General features: G+C 51.2%; 1 long non-coding RNA gene across 1 annotated transcript in view; it reads right to left on the bottom strand.

Annotated features, from left to right (window-relative positions):
- Positions 1-380: 380 nt before the first annotated feature.
- LOC140395218 (uncharacterized) overlaps positions 381-11,721 on the bottom strand; it is a 44,408-nt gene continuing 33,067 nt past the window's right edge. The window contains exon 2 of the long non-coding RNA XR_011936130.1: positions 381-2,276. This is a non-coding gene — a long non-coding RNA (uncharacterized lncRNA). The remainder of the gene's footprint in view (positions 2,277-11,721) is intronic.

Here is an 11,721-nt window from a genome sequence, read left to right as displayed (position 1 = left end):
ATGTTTGCATGGGTTTCACCCCCACCCAAAAGATGTGCAGGCTAGGTGGATTGGCCAAGCCAAATTGCCCCTTAATTGAAAAAAATGAATTGGGTACTCTAAATTTATTTTTTGATAAGCGGAAATGGTGGGTCACGAAGTTCGGGTGGCGTGGGTCCTAAAGGATGCCCGGTTGTAAAATGGGACTCGGGCAAAAAAGTTTGGAAAACACTGACCTCGGAGGACAAGGGCAGCAGATGCATGCGAACTGTTGCTAACATTTGGTTGTCTCTTAATTTGGCTCTGTTTAATCACATTTGCTCAAGAGTCGCCAGGTTTCTTTCGACACCGCCACAAGGTTCAGAACCGAATACTGATCAATGACTCGATACACCAGTTAGTAAGTTCAAAAGCAATGCTCATTTATTTACACAGTTAAATCTACTCATGCATAAACTCTACAAACTAAACTACCACTATTACTAAAGCCTACACTTAGCTTCGGGTGCCCACTCAGTCAGATGAACAATGGCCGTTGCTTGGTTCTGAGGCTGCTGGGTTGAGCTGTTCACAGGGTAGCAACTAGGAGCGTCTATCTTGTAGCGTGCGTTGACTTGGGACTTACTTGGTCTGGTGCAGCTGCTAGGCAGGTCTCTCTCTTCGATGAGAGCCAAAGCCAAAGGAGAGCGTTCTCCCTTGGGGGATACCTTTTGTACTAAAAAGGGGCTTCGCGTGCTTTTGGGCGGGCCTTGAACTTGGCCTCAACTAATTGGGTCTTTCCCAATCATCTGTATCAATTTTCCTCCAATAGAGGGGTGGTTCCCTGATCGCTGGGCGTGTCCTGGTGACTGTCAGTCTGCTTTGTCCTAGCTTCTTCTGGCGCCGGGGAGTCTGCCTTAACATTGTGTTTCTAAATGTTTCCCTTGTGTCCCTGGAGATGGCTCATTAGTATGTAGATTGTTTGGTAGTTTCTGTCCTGCCTGAGAGTTTAAGGCTCTAATTAACAGACAAAGCTTGCACCTGCTTGTTTCTTAGCATTGTCCAATTTTCCCTGCATTCTTTGCGGGTGTCCATTTTGTAATCGGGGCATGCCCATCGCAGATGGCTACACTCCCTCCTTGTGATTCTCAGCGCGAAGTGTGAAGGATCACATTACTATGTCGTCTTCATCCTCTGACCAGCCGGGGCACCCATACTTAGGCTCTACACTGTCCTATCCTATGCAACACAATTTTACCTAAACCATTTTAAATACATTCATTATCATAAAATTCTATGGGGCGCTATGACATTAATACATGCATTACAGAAAAATATAAAAACTGGAACCTCTAACTATTCTCAATAAGCTATCCTCAGTCAAACAATCCAAAAATACAAACAATACAAAAATAATCTATACATCTTAAACTGTACAAAATAGCAGCACACAAATTTCTCTGGCCTGGCAGTCAGACACAGAGGTTTACATCTCTTTATTCCACAGAATGCATTAAACAAAATGGATGCTCTTTAATCAGTCCCAATGGGTTCGGGGGTCTGGTGAAATCCGAAAATGGGGGACCTAAATCTGTATACCGGGGTGCGAGAGCGATATGCTCTTGGGGCAGCACGGTAGCATTGTGGATAGCACAATTGCTTCACAGCTCCAGGGTCCCAGGTTCGATTCCGGCTTGGGTCACTGTCTGTGGGGAGTCTGCACATCCTCCCCGTGTGTGCGTGGGTTTCCTCCAGATGCTCTGGTTTCCTCCCACAGTCCAAAGTTGTGCAGGTTAGGTGGATTGGCCATGATAAATTGCCCTTAGTGTCCAAAATTGCCCTTAGTGTTGGGTGGGGTTACTGGGTTATGGGGATAGGGTGGAGGTGTTAACCTTGGGTAGGGTGCTCTTTCCAAGAGCCGGTGCAGACTCGATGGGCCGAATGGCCTCCTTCTGCACTGTAAATTCTATGATGATCTATGATGCTCTCTTTTGCCATTTCTTGACTCTAACGTTTGCACGACACTGCAAAGTATCGCCAGCACTAAGAGTGCTTCGACTACATATGAGAGTGAGTAGCAGGTGATAAACTTATCACACCAGGTCGGGGTATTGCTAGCTGTCGCTGGGCTAGTTATCTTGGGGTTCCGTGTATTACAGGGGTGAGAGTCATTTACGGTTTGTGTGGTAGGGGTCAGGGGGGTAGTGTCCGCGCGCAACTGAAGGGATCCCGCTAAGATCCATGTGAACACGAAGGCTGTCTTCATCTTTGTCGGACTTCTTCTTTGTTTTCCTCTGGGGTTCCTGGGTTTCCGAGTTCTGTGAACACAAGCATAATTTCTGTTATTATCTTGCTTAAGATCTCGTGTGTCTATCTGTCTGTCCTTTCTTGCCAATTTCCCTTTATAATTGGTCACCATCTGTGACTCCCTCATTTAAAAAAAAAGTTTTTTAACCCGAATATTTGGACTAGACATCTAAGAAACATATTGCCATACTGCAAGCCATCTCGCAGCCTGTGTGATTTACTATTCCAATGTTTGAGGATGTAAATAGCATGGGGAAGCAACCTAAGGGTTGCCAAAACCAAACAAAAGAATTTCGAACGTAATGAGCCAAAAATGGGGTGCTTATGGGCCGCGGCGGGTAAGAAATGGGTGGAATCCCCGGGTAGGACGGTGATCAATGCCGTATGTGCTCTACCCGAGTGTAGCTGACCAGAGGGGGGTCCTCAGGCAGGGCGGGGACCAATGCCGTTTCTCCACTGCCTGAGCAACCGGCAAGAATGTGGTCATCGTGGGGGGCTGCCTCTCGAATTAGGAGAGCAACTATGAGTCGTGTTCTGTAGACAAACTAGTTCCTCTGAACTATTGTCTGGGACAAACTTGTTCCATTAACAGCCGGGGGCATTAAAGGAGTGGGACGTGGGGCCGTGAAAAACTTTCCGAGTTTACACACAACACTTAATGATAACACTAACATACAAACATTCAACAAACATGGTGCAGGTTCCATCAGAAAGGACACCGTATCTCTCCATCGGTTCCTTTTTCTGCATCATCTGGACACCTCACTGCTCAATAGCGAACAGGGTCGCAAAGGGATTTGTTTGGTGGGAGTCAGACTCTATATCATCATCTTCTCCCGGCTGCCAAACTCTTGTCTGTAGTAACCGTACTAAAGCTGCTTGGGGCGAATAGGGAGAGGCGGAGTCGTGCCTCTGGCGGCGGAGTTGAAGTTGTGTCTGAGGGCGGGCTGGAGGGGCTGGGGGAGGGTAGGAATACGTCATCTGTGGGCAGGGCGTGATCATCTGCTGTTGCGAGCAGGATGTGGTGTGTGTGGTTATTTATTTTTTTGAAATATATTTTATTCAAATGTTTTTTCCGGCCAAACAACAGTACAAAATGTTTTCCCTTTTACAACAATAAAACAATATAAATAATAGTGACCGTTTTTAACAAATAAATAAATAATATATAAAATAAATGGCAACTGCTATAACAAAATATTAACTCTCCCAAATAATAAAGTCAAACAAGCCAATATATATATCCAAGTAAAAATATCCATACAAAAACACCCCTGAGGACCCACCCGAGCCCTCCCCCCCCCCCTCCCCCCCTGGGTTGCTGCTGCTACTTTCCCAGTTCCTTTATCGTTCTGCGAGATAGTCAATGAACGGTTGCCACCGCCTGGTGAACCCTTGAGCCGAACCTCTTAGTGCGAACTTTATCCGTTCCAGTTTTATAAACCCTGCCATGTCGTTTATCCAGGCCTCCACGCCCGGGGGTTTAGCTTCCTTCCACATTAACAATATCCTTCGCCGGGCTACGAGGGACGCAAAGGCCAAAACATCGGCCTCTCTTACCTCCTGCACTCCCGGCTCTTCTGCAACCCCGAATATAGCCAACCCCCAGCTTGGCTCGACCCGGACCCCCACCACCTTCGAAAGCACATTTGCCACCCCCACCCAGAACCCATGCAGTGCCGAGCATGACCAAAACATGTGGGTGTGGTTCGCTGGGCTTCTCGCGCACCTCCCGCACCTATCCTCTACCCCGAAAAATTTACTGAGCCTTGCTCCGGTCATGTGCGCCCTGTGCAAGACCTTGAATTATATCAGGCTAAGCCTGGCACACGAGGACGTAGAGTTTACCCTGCGTAGGGCATCTGCCCACAGCCCCTCTTCGATCTCTTCCCCCAGCTCTTCTTCCCATTTTCCCTTCAGCTCATCCACCATGATCTCCCCCTCGTCTCTCATTTCCCTGTATATATCTGACACCCTACCATCCCCTACCCATGTCCCCAAAATCATTCTATCCTGAATCTCCTGCGTCGGGAGCTGCGGAAATTCCCTCACATGTTGCCTCACAAAAGCCCTCAATTGCATATACCGAAATGCATTCCCCTGGGGCAATCCGTATTTTTCCGTCAGCGCTCCCAGACTCGCAAACGTCCCGTCTAGGAACAGATCCCTCAGTTGCACAATCCCTGCTCTCTGCCATGTTCTAAATCCCCCATCTATTCTCCCCGGGACAAACCTATGATTATTCCTTATCGGGGACCGCACCGAGGCACCCGTCATTCCCTTATGCCGTCTCCACTGCCCCCAAATTGTCAGCGTTGCCACCACCACTAGACTTGTGGTGTATTTCTTCGGGGAGAACGGCAACGGCACCGTCGCCAATGCTTGTAGGCTGGTTCCTTTACAGGACGCCATCTCCAATCTCTTCCATGCCGCTCCCTCCCCTTCTCCCATCCGCTTACACACCATTGAGATATTGGCGGCCCAATAATAATCACTTAAGCTCGGCAGTGCCAGTCCCCCCCTATCCCTGCTACGCTGCAAAAAAACCCTCCTCACTCTCGGGGTCTTCTCAGCCCACACAAAACTCATAACACTCTTCTCAATTTTTTTTGAAAAAAGCCCTCGTAACCATCACCGGGAGGCACTGGAACACAAAAAGAAATCTCGGGAGGACTACCATTTTGACCGCCTGCACCCTGCCCACCAGTGACAGGGACACCATGTCCCATCTCTTAAAATCCTTCTCCATCTGTTCCACCAATCGTGTTAAATTAAGCCTATGTAGGGTTCCCCAGTTCCTGGCTATCTGGATCCCTAAGCACCGGAAATCTCTTGTTACCCTCCTCAGCGGTAAATCATCTATTCCCCTGCTCTGCTCCCCCGGATGCACCACAAACAACTCACTCTTCCCCATATTCAATTTGTACCCCGAAAATTCCCCAAACTCCCTGAATGTCCATATTATCTCAGGCATCCCCTCCACTGGGTCCGCAACATACAGCAATAGATCATCTGCATACAATGATACCCGGTGTTCTTCTCCTCCCCTGAGTACTCCCCTCCACTTCCTAGAGCCCCTCAGTGCTATGGCCAGCGGCTCAATTGCCAATGCAAACAGTAACGGAGACAGGGGACACCCCTGTCTTGTCCCTCTATCAAGACGGAAGTAGTCGGACCTCTGCCTGTTCGTGATCACACTTGCCACTGGGGCCCTATATAGCAGCTGTACCCATCCAATAAACCCCTCTCCAAAACCAAATCTCTTCAACACTTCCCATAGGTAGTCCCACTCCACTCTGTCAAATGCTTTCTCAGCGTCCATCGCCACCACTATCTCCGCCTCCCCCTCCGGCGGGGGCATTATCATCACCCCTAGCAGCCTCCGTATATTCGTGTTCAGCTGTCTCCCCTTAACGAACCCAGTTTGATCCTCGTGGACCACCCCCGGGACACAATCCTCTATCCTTGTCGCCATCACCTTGGCCAGGAGCTTAGCATCCACGTTCAGGAGGGAAATAGGCCTGTAAGACCCGCACTGCAGCGGGTCTTTTTCCTTCTTTAAGAGTAACAATATCGTCGCCTCCGACATAGTCGGGGGCAACTTCCCCCTTTCCCCGGCCTCATTAAAGGTTCTCGTCAAAAGCGGGGCCAGTAGGTCCATGTATTTCCTATAAAATTCCACCGGGAACCCATCCGGTCCCGGGGCCTTCCCCGCCTGCATGCTCCCAATCCCCTTTACCACCTCCTCCACCTCAATCCGTGCTCCCAGCCCCGCCCTCTCCTGCTCCTCCACCTTCGGGAATTCCTGCCGATCTAGGAAATGCATCATTCCCTCCTTCCCTTCCGGGGGCTGAGCCTTATACAGCCTCTCGTAGAATGCCTTAAACACCCCGTTCACCCTCTCCGCTCCCCGTTCCATCTCACCTTCCTCATCCCTCACCCCACCTATCTCCCTCGCCGCTCCCCTCTTCCTCAGTTGTTGGGCCAGTAACCGGCTCGCCTTCTCTCCATACTCATACTGTATTCCCTGTGCCCTCCTCCACTGTGCTTCTGCCTTGCCCGAGGCCAGCAGGTCAAATTCCATATGTAGCCTTTGTCTTTCCCTGTACAGTCCCTCCTCCGGAGCCTCTGCATATTGCCTGTCTACCCTCAGAAGTTCTCTCAACAGTCGCTCCCTTTCTTTGCTTGCTTGCTTCCCTTTATGGGCCCTTACGGATATCAGTTCCCCTCTGACCACCGCCTTCAGCGCCTCCCAGACCACTCCCACCTGGACCTCTCAGTTATCATTAAGCTCCAGGTACCTTTTGATACACCCCCTCACCCTTAGACATACCCCCTCATCCGCCAACAACCCCATATCCAATCTCCAGAGTGGGTGCTGCTCCTTTTCCTCTCCTACCTCCAGATCTACGCAATGTGGAGCGTGGTCCGAAATGGCTATGGCCATGTACTCCGTCCCTGTCCCCTTCGGAATCAGTGCCCTTCCCAGGACAAAAAAGTCTATCTGTGAATACACCTTGTGAACATGGGAGAAAAATGAAAACTCCTTACTCCTAGGCCTAGTAAATCTCCAGGGGTCTACTCCTCCCATCTGCTCCATGAAGTCCTTAAGCACCTTGGCCGCTGCCGGCCTCCTCCCAGTCTTAGACCTAGACCGGTCCAGCCCTGGATCAAGCACCGTATTGAAGTCTCCCCCCATTACCAGCTTTCCCGCCTCCAGGTCCGGGATACGCCCCAGCATACGCTTCATGAAGTTTACATCATCCCAGTTCGGGGCGTATACGTTCACCAGAACCACCGCCTCCCCTTGCAATCTGCCACTCACCATCACGTATCTACCCCCACTGTCCGCCACTATGGTCTTTGCCTCAAACAGTACCCGTTTCCCCACTAAAATAGCCACCCCCCTATTCTTCGCATCTAAGCCCGAATGGAACACCTGCCCCACCCATCCTTTATGTAGTCGAACCTGATCTGCCAGTTTCAGGTGCGTCTCCTGCAACATGACCACATCTGCCTTTAAGTTCTTTAGGTGTGCGAGTACCCGTGCCCTTTTAATCGGCCTATTCAGCCCTCTCACGTTCCACGTGATCAACCGGGTTGGGGAGCTCTTTACCCCCCCACCCCATGTCGACTAGCCATCCCCTTTTCTAACCCAGCTCCTCACCCGGTTCCCACGTACCCGTATATCCCACCGACGGTGCTCTCCCGTCCCGACCACCCCGCCCCATAACAGCTCCCCCTTCCCCTTAGCAGCAGCAACCCAGTTAACTTCCACCCCCCTCCGCTCGATCCTTTTCTAGCATAGTTGCACCCCCGATGTTGCTCCCAGAAGTCAGCAAACTCTGGCTGACCTCAGCTTCCCCTGTTTGTCCTCGGCCCCTCATTGTGCGAGGCCCCCTCCTTCCTGCGTCCCCGTTCCCGCCACAATTACCATAGTGCAGGAGCAAAGCCCGCGTTTCCCACTCGGCCCCGCTCCTGATGGCGCAGTTCCCGTCTTGTGTGTGGTTATTCTGTGATCCGTAAGCCTTGAGCTGGTTTATATGAAACCACGCAGACTTACCATTGGGACAGGTTATTTTGTATACTGAGAGGCTGACTTTGTCCGAAATGGAGTACAGTCCGGAATGTTTTGGGGAAAGGAATGAACTGGGGTTGTAAAGGGAAAGTATAACTTGTTGCCCTACTGTCAACTCATTGGTGTGTACTGTTTTGTCGAAACAAGCATTGCTCTGTTTCTTCCTGGTTCCAAGTCTCACTGCTGCGGCGAGTTGAGCTGCCTTTATGTTCTGTAGTAGTTGTTTAACAGCGTTTTCATGTGAGGGCTGTAACTGCGGGGTTGGCCAAATCCAGTCCTAGTAAATATTCAGTGCCTTTCATGGGGCGTCGGGTCATGAGGGTGTGGGGGGTGTATCCTGTGGATGTAGATACCGTGTTTCTCAAAAACATCAAAGCAAATGGGAGTACTGAATCCCAGGTACTATTATTTTGCTGTATTTTCCTGAGGGTGGCTTTCAATGTCCTATTCATTGGTTCTACAATACCACTTGACTGGGGGTGGTATGCGATATGGAACATTTGGCTAATGCCGAAAATCGTGAGGACGTTTTTTATTACACGTCCGAAGCCTTGGCCTGACTCTATACTGCGTGGGAGGCCCCACCTTGTAAAGATGTGGTGTGTTAATATTTTAGCCTAGGACTTCCGGGTGCGGCGATGACCAGCTGTCGCACGTTTCGGCAGCTCCCGGTGGAATGGACTTTTGGGCTCTCAATAAGAGCCCCAACGGCAATTTTAACGGCTAAAAGCACTGTGCGGTAAACCAGAAGGAAATCCCCCCTGGATACGGATGGAAAAAGGAGAGGAAAGTGGCCGGATTGCGGTGGATCCTTCAGAGCAGCGGCAAGGAAGGCAAGCAAAAACCAAGATGGCGTCGGAAGGAGGCAGTCTAATATGGGGCCCTGAACAACACGAGTTTTTGAAACGCTGCGTGGAAGAGCTTAAAAAGGAGATGAAGAAGGAGCTGTTGGCCCCGATATTACAGGCGATTGAAGGGCTAAAAGATGAGCAAAAGACCCAGGAGCGGGAGCTTCGGGTCGTGAAGGCAAAGGTTGCCGAGAACGAGGACGATATATAGGGCCTGGTGGTGAAGACGGAGATGCACGAGGCACACCATAAACGATGTGTGGAAAGGCTGGAGGTGCTGGAGAATAATGCGAGGAGGAAGAATTTAAGGATTCTTGGTCTTCCTGAAGGTGCAGAAGGGGCGGACCTCGGGCCATATGTGAGCACGATGCTGCACTCGTTGATGGGATCGGAGGCCCCGACGGGTCCGCTGGAGGTGGAAGGAGCCTATCGAGTTATGGCGCGAAGACGAGGGCTGGAGAAATTCCTCGAGCCATAGTGACAGCGAGATGGTCTTAAGATGGGCAAAGAAAACTCGGAGCAGTAGATGGGAGAACGCGGTGATCTGAGTATATCAAGACTGGAGTGCGGAGGTGGCGAGAAGGAGGGCGAGCTTTAATCGGGCCAAGGCGGTGCTTCATAAAAAGATCAAATTTGGAATGCTGCAGCCGGCAAGACTGTGGGTCACATATCAAAGGAAGCACCACCACTCTGAAACGGCGGATGAGGCGTGGACATTTATTGTTGAAGAGAAATTGGAATGAGTGGGTTATTAAAAAAGAACGTTCGAGACAAAGTGGTGGGGCGAATATGGGGGGCGAAGAGGGGGGAAAAAGGGGGGAGAGAGGATTTTTATGTTGTTAATCCTGCGACCCGGTAACTTTTCTCTCTTCCACAGGTTGTGGGGGAGGGAGAAAGGGAGGTGGAGGAGTTGGGGGCGTTGGCCATTGGGGGCGGGGCCAAAAGGGAAGCGCGGGCTTTGTTCCCGCGCTATGATAATTATGGCGGGAATAGGGAAGCAGGAAGGAGGGGGCGTCGCACGGTGCGAGCCGAGGTCACGGGGGAAGCCGAGGTCGGCCAGAGTATGCTGACTTCTGGGAGCAATACGGGGGGGGTGTAACTACGCTAGTGGGGGATCTAGCGGGGGGGTGGGACGGGGGGATTTACTGGGTTGCTGCCGCTGGGGAGAAGGGGGAGCTGGTATGGGGTGTTGTGGGCGGGGGGGCACCGCCTGGGGGGGACACAGCTGCGTGGGAACCGGGTGAGGAGCTGGGTAAAAGGGGATGGCTAATCGACAAGGGGGGGGGGGGGTAAAGAGCCCCCCAACCCGGCTGATCACGTGGAATGTGAGAGGGCTGAACGGGCCGATAAAGAGGGCACGGGTACTCGCACACCTAAAGAAACTTAAGGCAGATGTGGTTATGTTACAGGAGGCGCATTTGAAACTGATAGACCAGGTTAGACTACGCAAAGGATGGGTGGGGCAGGTGTTTCATTCGGGGCTGGATGCGAAAAACAGGGGGGTGGCTATATTAGTGGGGAAGCGGGTAATGTTTGAGGCAAAGACCATAGTGGCGGATAGTGGGGGCAGATACGTGATGGTGAGTGGCAAATTACAGGGGGAGGGGGTGGTCTTTTTGAACGTATATGCCCCAAACTGGGATGATGCCAACTTTATGAGGCGCATGTTAGGACATATCCCGGACCTAGAAGTGGGGAAGTTGGTAATGGGTGGAGATTTTAACACGGTGCTGGAACCAGGGCTGGACAGATCGAGGTCCAGGACTGGAAGGAGGCCGGCAGCAGCCAAGGTGCTTAAAGACTTTATGGAGCAGATGGGAGGAGTAGACCCATGGAGATTTAGTAGACCTAGGAGTAAGTTTTCGTTTTTCTCCTATGTCCACAAAGTTTATTCGCGAATAGACTTTTTTGTTTTGGGAAGGGCGCTGATCCCAAAGGTGAGGGGGACGGAGTATACGGCCATAGCCATTTCGGATCACGCTCCACATTGGGTGGACTTGGAGATAGGGGAGGAAAAAGAACGGCGTCCACCCTGGAGAATGGACATGGGACTAATGTCGGATGAGGGTGTGTGTCTAAGGGTGAGGGGGTGTATTGAAAAGTACTTGGAACTCAATGATAATGGGGAGGTACAGGTGGGAGTGGTCTGGGAGGCGCTGAAGGCAGTGGTTATCAATCAGGGCACATAAAGGAAAGCAGGAGAGTAGGGAACGGGAGCGGTTGCTGCAAGAACTTCTGAGGGTGGACAGGCAATATGCGGAGGCACCGGAGGAGGGACTGTACAGGGAAAGGCAAAGGCTACACGTAGAATTTGATTTGCTGACTACGGGTACTGCAGAGGCACAATGGAGGAAGGCACAGGGTGTACAATACGAATATGGGGAGAAGGCGAGCAGGTTGCTGGCCCACCAATTGAGGAAAAGGGGAGCAGCGAGGGAAATAGGGGGAGTGAGGGATGAGGAGGGAGAGATGGAGCGGGGAGCGGAGAGAGTGAATGGAGTGTTCAAGGCATTCTATGAAAGATTATATGAAGCTAAGCCCCGGGATGGGAAGGAGAGAATGATGTGTTTTCTGGACCAGCTGGAATTTCCTAAGGTGGAGGAGCAGGAGAGGGTGGGACTGGGAGCACAGATCGAAATGGAGGAAGTAGTGAAAGGAATTAGGAGCATGCAGGCGGAGAAGGCTCCGGGACCGGATGGATTCCCAGTTGAATTTTACAGGAAATACGTGGACTTGCTCGCCCCGCGACTGATGAGAACCTTTAATGAGGCGAGGGAAAGGGGACAGCTGCCCCCGACTATGTCAGAGGCAACGATATCGCTTCTCCTAAAGAAAGAAAAAGACCCGCTGCAATGCGGGTCCTATAGGCCTATTTCCCTCCTGAATATAGACGCTAAGATTCTGGCCAAGGTAATGGCAATGAGGATAGAGGATTGTGTCCCGGGGGTGGTCCATGAGGACCAAACTGGGTTTGTGAAGGGGAGACAGCTGAATACGAATATACGGAGGCTGCTAGGGGTAATGATGATG

This window comes from Scyliorhinus torazame, chromosome 18, assembly GCF_047496885.1.
Source record: "Scyliorhinus torazame isolate Kashiwa2021f chromosome 18, sScyTor2.1, whole genome shotgun sequence".
Taxonomy (NCBI): Eukaryota; Metazoa; Chordata; class Chondrichthyes; order Carcharhiniformes; family Scyliorhinidae; genus Scyliorhinus; species Scyliorhinus torazame.
Note: the sequence above shows the minus strand (reverse complement) of the source record. Positions and strands in the feature narration are given on the sequence as shown.